The sequence below is a fragment of the Felis catus genome (assembly GCF_018350175.1).
Source record: "Felis catus isolate Fca126 chromosome F1 unlocalized genomic scaffold, F.catus_Fca126_mat1.0 chrF1_random_Un_scaffold_34, whole genome shotgun sequence".
Classification (NCBI taxonomy): domain Eukaryota; kingdom Metazoa; phylum Chordata; class Mammalia; order Carnivora; family Felidae; genus Felis; species Felis catus.
In genome coordinates, this window is record NW_025408522.1 from 643558 (window position 1) to 651592 (window position 8035).

An 8035-nucleotide genomic window follows, 5' to 3' on the forward strand; every position below is an offset into this window, starting at 1 on the left:
AAGCAGCAGCCTGAGTTCTCACCTCCCCTGACCTCATCCTCTCTTTCCCACGGCCACCCCATCACTGTCGCTGCCCTTGTGCACGCAGAAGTCTGTTTTACAGATCCGGAGGGTTAGGATTCAGACACTAGCCATCTGCATATAATTTACTTCCTACTTCTGGCTCTTTTCTATCTATTTCTGGCGCTTAAGTCTCCTGTGTGACTCTTCCCTGCTCCCTCTTTGGATGATTCCCATCCTGAAGGACCCAGTCCCATCCAGGCCCAGGAGGGCCTAGCATCTCCAGTGTCTATATAATCTCCCCAGCATCCCGTCACCAGCTTTCCCAGCAGCACCCTGTTCCCAGGGCTGAGCAGCCCTGTGTGGTGGCTTGGGCACCAGGCTGGAATGAGGAGGGCTGGGATCGCTCTGCCGGAGGGCCCCCCGGGAGCCTGTGTCTGCCCTGGCCGAGCCCGTCTTGGTGCTCTCCTGCCCCAGAGATGGGGATGGGGGCCTCTGCAATCACATGACTGTCTTCTGCCTTACAGCTACCAAGATCACACAATTTTAAAACAAGAATGATTCCATCAGGAATCTGATTCCAGAAATCCTCCTGTCGTGGATGAAAGAGAATGTGTCAGGAAAGAAGGGGCATGGAGTGGAACAGGAGGAGGAAATGGAGTGCAGAGAGGCAGGAGGAAGTGCAGAAGGCAAACAAGTGCCCTTCAGGGAACCGGAATGCCCAGGAGCTCGCTGGGGCAGCCCACAATGCACGTGACCTTGCAGCAGGACATGAAGGTTATGGCCACGTTCCACAAGTGAAGGGTGTACTGACAACATAGCCCAGGGCGCAGATAGCCATGCCCTGCCCAGCCCTAACTTTGTTGGGCCACTGACTCCTGCCTCCACTGACTCCTGCATTTGGACGACAGGGCTGGAGGCCCCTGCGGGGCCACATGGAGCAGGTCACATTGTGTTCTTTGGGAAACGTGTCCCTGGAGGGTTCAACATCTCAGTCCTGCAGGACCCTATGCTGCCCAACCCTCTCAAGGGAAACAGCGAGCACATCAGCCACTCAACAAGGTGAGATAGTGCAGGGTAGGCTGGGTTTTTCCCAGTTCAGGCTCCCAGGCAAAGAGGGAGGAGGACAGAGGCCGGGGGTCTCCCTGTGAATCAAGTAAGGTGGTTCCCAGGGCTCAGCTCCGCATCCTCATGGGCATAGAGCAGCCTGTCTTTAGATAGGGGCCACAGCAGCCTCCAGTCCGGGCTGGGAGTTTCCCAAGGCCAGTCATCCCCTCAAACCCTTCAGAGTCCTCTGGACGCCCTGGGTCACCTTGTGGCACCATTTCTCAGACTGGGATTCTACAGATTTGTCATATATGCAGAAAAACCAAAGAGAGCAGACAATTTTGAAGCAAATTCAATGCAGTGCTAGCTTGGAATATGTTAAGGAGTAAGGTTTTCCAGTTACTTACATGTCTCTTTCCAATTTTGTAAATAAATATAAGAAATAGAACTTGTATTATATTTTAAAAATCAGTGTCTTCTGTGACCTTACCTTGCTGGAATATGCTAAAGACATATAATTCATGATTTCAATAGGACGCGTACTGATTGTGGTTTAATTGAAAGCTGTAGGCAAAGTTTGATGGGGTGTTAGGAAGAAGGATTATGAGTGAGGAAAAGAGGGGAGAGTTTCACAGTCCATTGTGACTGTGCAGGGGTCATGATAGTCTGTATTGCATGTGGGGTGGGGAGCAGGGTCACCACTCTCACCACCCTGTATCATTAGACCTCTTGTTCCGCACAGGGCCCAGAGGGTGGGACTTGGGCTTTTCCTCTTGTAATTCTTTTCGTTAGCTTCCCCAATTGGAGCTTTGTGTAGAGAGGAGCTGGTCTGTTTCCCCCTGGGAGAGTAGTAAAGCTTTCCTTGCCCATGGGAAAGGATCCGGTCTATAAGGGCCACCTATGCTTGCTTGGACCTTGTGTTTCAACATCTAACTTAGCCAAGGCCAATTCCTACCTCCTGTCCCCAGACGTGAGTCAGAGGACCTGGGACAGGACAGTTGCCTCACCTTGGTGTTTCAGCATCCTTCTGTGAAAAGGATGAGAATAGGTCTCCAAGGCCACTCCAGTTCCTCGATCTCGGACACCAGCTTCCCCAGCTGACCACCTGTCTTGATCTTATCTTTCTGAATGAGCACAGACAAAATGGGCACAACAAACCATCCTCACAGGGCTCCTTCTGGCATGAATTGACACACTGGAGGCAGCGGACATCACCACATTTTAGGAACATGGGTTTTTCTTTCTTTCTTTCTTTCCTTTTTAATTTGCATGGTATTTATTTATTTAATATTATTTTTTTGTTTTATTTATTTATTTATTTATTTATTTTTTCAATATATGAAATTTATTGTCAAAATGGTTTCCATACAACACCCAGTGCTCAGCCCAAAAGGTGCCCTCCTCAATACCCATCACCCACCCTTCCCTCCCTCCCACCCCCCATCAACCCTCAGTTTGTTCTCAGTTTTTAAGAGTCTCTTATGCTTTGGCTCTCTCTCCCACTCTAACCTCTTTTTGTTTTCTTCCTTCCCCTCCCCCATGGGTTTCTGTTAAGTCTCAGGATCCACATAAGAGTGAAAACATATGGTATCTGTCTTTCTCTGTATGGCTTATTTCACTTAGCATCACACTCTCCAGTTCCATCCACGTTGCTACAAAGGGCCATATTTCTTTCTTTCTCATTGCCCTGTAGTACTCCATTGTGTATATAAACCACAATTTCTTTACCCATTCATCAGTTGATGGACATTTAGGCTCTTTCCATAATTTGGCTATTGTTGAGAGTGCTGCTATAAACATTGGGGTACAAGTGCCCCTATGCATCAGTACTCCTGTATCCCTTGAGTAAATTCCTAGCAGTGCTATTGCTGGGTCATAGGGTAGGTCTATTTTTAATTTTCTGAGGAACCTCCACACTGTTTTCCAGAGCGGCTGCACCAATTTGCATTCCCACCAACAGTGCAAGAGGGTTCCCATTTCTCCACATCCTCTCCAGCATCTATAGTCTCCTGATTTGTTCATTTTGGCGACTCCGACTGGCGTGAGGTGATATCTGTGTATGGTTTTGATTTGTATTTCCCTGATAAGGAGCGACGTTGAGCATCTTTTCATGTGCCTCTTGGCCATCCGGATGTCCTCTTTAGACAAGTGTCTATTCATGTTTTCTGCCGATTTCTTCACTGGGTTATTTGTTTTTCGGGTGTGGAGTTTGGTGAGCTCTTTATAGATTTTGGATACTAGCCCTTTGTCCGATATGTCATTTGCAAATATCTTTTCCCATTCCGTTGGTTGCCTTTTAGTTTTGTTGGTTGTTTCTTTTGCAGTGCAGAAGCTTTTTATCTTCCTAAGGTCCCAGTAATTCATTTTTGCTTTTAATTCCCTTGCCTTTGGGGATGTGCCGAGTAAGAGATTGCTACGGCTGAGGTCAGAGAGGTCTTTTCCTGCTTTCTCCTCTAGGCTTTTGATGGTTTCCTGTCTCACATTCAGGTCCTTTATCCATTTTGAGTTTGTTTTTGTGAATGGTGTGAGAAAGTGGTCTAGTTTCAACCTTCTGCATGTTGCTGTCCAGTTCTCCCAGCACCATTTGTTAAAGAGACTGTCTTTTTTCCATTGGATGTTCTTTCCTGCTTTGTCAAAGATGAGTTGGCCATACGTTTGTGGGTCTAGTTCTGGGGTTTCTATTCTATTCCATTGGTCTATGTGTCTGTTTTTGTGCCAGGAGCATGGGTTTTTCAAGATAACTGAGGCAGATGAGACATCTCCTTCCTTATTTAAAATTTTCAGCCATACCCACTCTCTGTGGGAAAATGAGCATGATAGTAGAGTTTCCTAAGGACCTAAAGGAACAGGACTGCGTGGGGTTTTTATCCTCTTTGCTTGCATAGACATGTCACGTACCTACTATGTGTCCTCCCTCTACTAGGAAATGCCACGCACTACAAATATAAACATAAGTGACTCTTGGTGCTGCTCTTCTGATATCTTCTCATATTTGAGATGCCAGGTAGAATTAAAGTCTCAGTTGGTCATTCATCTTTGACCTGAGCTGGTAAAATAGACCAGACCTGGGGTGTCCAATATTGTAGCCACCAACCACCTGTGGAAATCGAGCCCCTGGAATTCAGCTCCTCTGAATTGAGCCGTGCTCTGAGTGTGACATGCACACTGATTCTGAGGACAGAATAAGAAAAAAAAAAAAAAAAGAAGAAGAAACTTTCTTGTTGAGGTTTTAAAAACAATGTATTTTTGAAATCAAATACACGTTGAAGTGGTACCATTTTGCCCATTACAATGATTTGATTTTTGACTTGTTTCTTTTTACCATAGAGCTACTAGACAATCTGTAGTTGACATGGGTGGGTCCCATTCTATTTCTGCCTGCGATTGCCAGTCTAGGCTGAGAGATCCTCCCAACTCGCAGAACCACTCCAACCTGGCCGTGGCTCAGACCCACAGCAGCAGCTGAGAGGTTGAACCAATCAATGGGAGAAACTCAATTCAACATCTCGTACAACAGTCCAAGTCATGATCTGTTCAGGGAAAAGAAAGAATATGTCATCTCTCAAGCCTGGGTACTGAAAATCTACTCCTACCCACAGCTCCTAGAACAGAGAGCCCAGGCGTATACAGTATCCCTAGGGGCACACACTGTGTTTGTGATGGAGGTGACCTCAATAACACTTGCTGTATTCATAGAAGGATTCGTCCCCTGCACTTTGCTGTCTCACATGTGCCTTTTGTAGAACACTGACCAGCAAAAAGGAGGTTGCAGAAGAGTGGAGTCCTCCTCTAGGAGATTCTTCTCTGGTTTCCAACTCCTTTCAAAGGGGGCTCAGTTCTGAAATGAGATTGATTCAGAAGGGGCTCCTTATGTTAAAGGGTCCTCTTGCCACCCTACCATACCAGGACTCACCTATTTCATCATCCGATTATGTTTTAATTTAATTCTGGGAGGACTGAGATATCCTGATGACAGAAATGGTGCCACGTGTGTTTTTATTCCACATGGAACCGAACTTTCAAAAGAAACAGCAGTTTCAGACATTTTGAGTGTGAGGATTGATAAATGTGAAGAATTATCTGTGGTCAATAAATACCATGTTTTCCTTGTCTTGTGGACAAAACCAGACATGAACATGAACTCTCTCTATACAATACTCCATAGTTATGTTGCTTACACAAATATGCTTCATCTGTCAAGCACATAATGTGTCATAAAATTCCCATTTCAATTTGACTCACTGTTTAAAATTAAAACCTTCTGGTTTACTACTTAATACACTTAGCTTCTATAGGATATGAATTCTCACTCACGTTAGCTCAGCGATTTGAAACATGTGGGCCCAGAACCTAGTTTTGAGGAACCGTGGGGTACCAAGCTGAGGAGGAGATGGAAATTGGCTGTGCTTGGTTCCAATCCTGGGAGATAAATTCTTCACTTTGATTTTGTTGCCGCTCAGTGACTAGAAAGTAGAAATCTCTTACTGCCATCACGTTTTCCTGCACAGTAACATATAAGATTATCGGTGTATCAAAGCCCACGAAGCATATTTTAAACAGATTTGAGCTTCAAAATATGGGAAGGTCATAACAACAATTGGTAAATTACACGCATTTTAAATATCTTTATTAGTGATCTGTCGATGAAATTTGAGGAGTTTTTGTTGTGTCTCACTTATTTGGGTCTTTATTCTTCAACTGTAGAAAAGCGGAGGGATTGTAGTTCTTGAGGGACTTTGGCAGACACCCGAAGAAGGTTGGGTGAACCGAGTGGTAGTAAACACGGCTGGCCGCTAGGTGGAGCTATGTCAAAGACGATGGCAGCACTTCCCTGTTCCCTGGCCTCATGCAGGCTTAAGGCATCCACTCTTACCTTCTGAAATGCCCACTGGAAGGCAAACACCCACCTGATCCTGCAGTTGCTCCGTTCAGTAAACATTTCTGTCTCCTGATAACCAGGGGTAGCCTCACCCCATGCTTCTTCGCAGGACGATTAAAAACTGTAGCCGTTTCAATTCGTAGGTACGTGTTCAGCCTTCCCATTTTCCGGGGAACTTTGATCCATCCTTACTGTGTGGCCAAACTCCGCTACACCCAATGTCCCCTCAATTGTTCCTACCTGTAGAAACCTTTCCTTTTGTCCCAAGACAAATGATGTTTGTACTTTGCACTCCCAGGACAACTTGCGGGGGCTTCTGATAGAGGGTGTGGTCTTAAATTTTCTTTAATGACACAAATTTAGAAGAGAGCTGGGCCTGTGGTCTTGATTTTGGATATCAAATACAAGGAGAAAAGTAGACAACAAATAATGACTCTTGGATTGATCTATGACTTAATACTTTGAAATCCATCAGATTTCCCATATATTGTCTCCTGACAATATATGTCTCCCTACACTTTCCTGGTTATCTAGGAGTAATACAAACAACAGAACATAATGGAAGGGAGAAAACTCGAGTGCACACTATGTAAAGAATAAAGCTGGGGTGCCTGGGTGGCGCAGTCGGTTAAGCGTCCGACTTCAGCCAGGTCACGATCTCGCGGTCCGGGAGTTCGAGCCCCGCGTCAGGCTCTGGGCTGATGGCTCAGAGCCTGGAGCCTGTTTCCGATTCTGTGTCTCCCTCTCTCTCTGCCCCTCCCCCGTTCATGCTCTGTCTCTCTCTGTCCCAAAAATAAATAAACGTTGAAAAAAAAAAAAAAAAAGAAAGAATAAAGCAAAGGAAACTTACCTGAATTGTGGCACGACATCAAGAAGGGGAAATATTAAGATTATCTAAGAATTATTTCTAATTTCCTACCTCAGAAGTCAAGTGCTTCTCAATTCTCGTGCTTCTTGTACATTTTCACACATTTCCAAACTTGAGCTGAACAAAGGAAAGCAAACATGAAACTCATACAATGCCAATATTGAGAAGCGGTGGTTGTTTTTGACTTTGAGAGACATTGTTCTAAATGGACTATAAATGCTCTGAGTTCACACCTTTGTCAGCCACCAACAGATTTAAACCTCATACACTTTACTAGGATTACCAAGGGGTGGAAATGCTGTGAGATGGCTAATCAATAATAGTTTTGATGTGAATGTTGGTTTAGATAGAAGATGCAGGATAGGATTTATTGTAACATTAGTAGTCTCGTTTCTGTTACAGTCGGTAGCAGAAGTTTCAAAACAGAAACGTTGTTGTCCAATTTCCTGTGATTTTGCACACACTCCAGTTTGCTTCACAAATCCTTGAAAATACATATTTGCAATCACAGAGAGAAATATCTGGGGAGAAATGATGGTGTCCACGGAGTGAGCTTTTAGAGTACACTTCTCGAGACAATGATTGCTACATTCCATTAAAACATTTTAGGTTTTAACAGGGCCCCTGGGTAGCTCAGTCAGTTAAGCATCCGACTTTGGCTCAGGTCATGATTTGTTGTTTTACACGTTCAAGCCCCACATCAGCTCTGTGCTGACAGCTCAGAGCCTGGAGCCTGCTTAGGATTCTGTGTTCTCCCTCTCTCTCTGCCCCTCCCCCACTCACACTCTGTCTGTCTGTCTGCCTCTCAAAAACAAGTAAACATTAAAAAAATTCGGGGCGCCTGGGTGGCGCAGTCGGTTGAGCGTCTGACTTCAGCCAGGTCACGATCTCACGGTCTGTGAGTTCGAGCCCCGCGTCAGGCTCTGGGTTGATGGCTCAGAGCCTGGAGCCTGTTTCCGATTCCGTGTCTCCCTCTCTCTCTGCCCCTCCCCCGTTCATGCTCTGTCTCTCTCTGTCCCAAAAATAAACGTTGAAAAAAAAAATTAAAAAAAAAAATTTATGTTTGGGGCGCCTGGGTGGCTCAGTCAGTTGAGCATCCGACTTCGGCCCAGCTCATGATCCCGCGCCTCGTGAGTTTGAGCCGTGTGTTGGGCTCTGTGCTGACTGGCTCAGAGCCTGGAGCCTGCTTTGGATTTTGTGTCTCCCTCTCTCTCTCTGCCCCTCCCCTACTCTGTCTCTCT

The 8035-nt window shown here is 45.5% G+C and overlaps 1 long non-coding RNA gene across 1 annotated transcript; it reads right to left on the reverse strand.

Annotated features, from left to right (window-relative positions):
- Window positions 1-4268: 4268 nt before the first annotated feature.
- Window positions 4269-6651, reverse strand: LOC123383652. The gene is made up of 2 exons (XR_006593584.1): window positions 4800-6651; window positions 4269-4577 (listed from the first exon to the last, which is right to left on the reverse strand). It is a non-coding gene; the product is annotated as an uncharacterized LOC123383652 (long non-coding RNA).
- Window positions 6652-8035: the final 1384 nt, after the last annotated feature.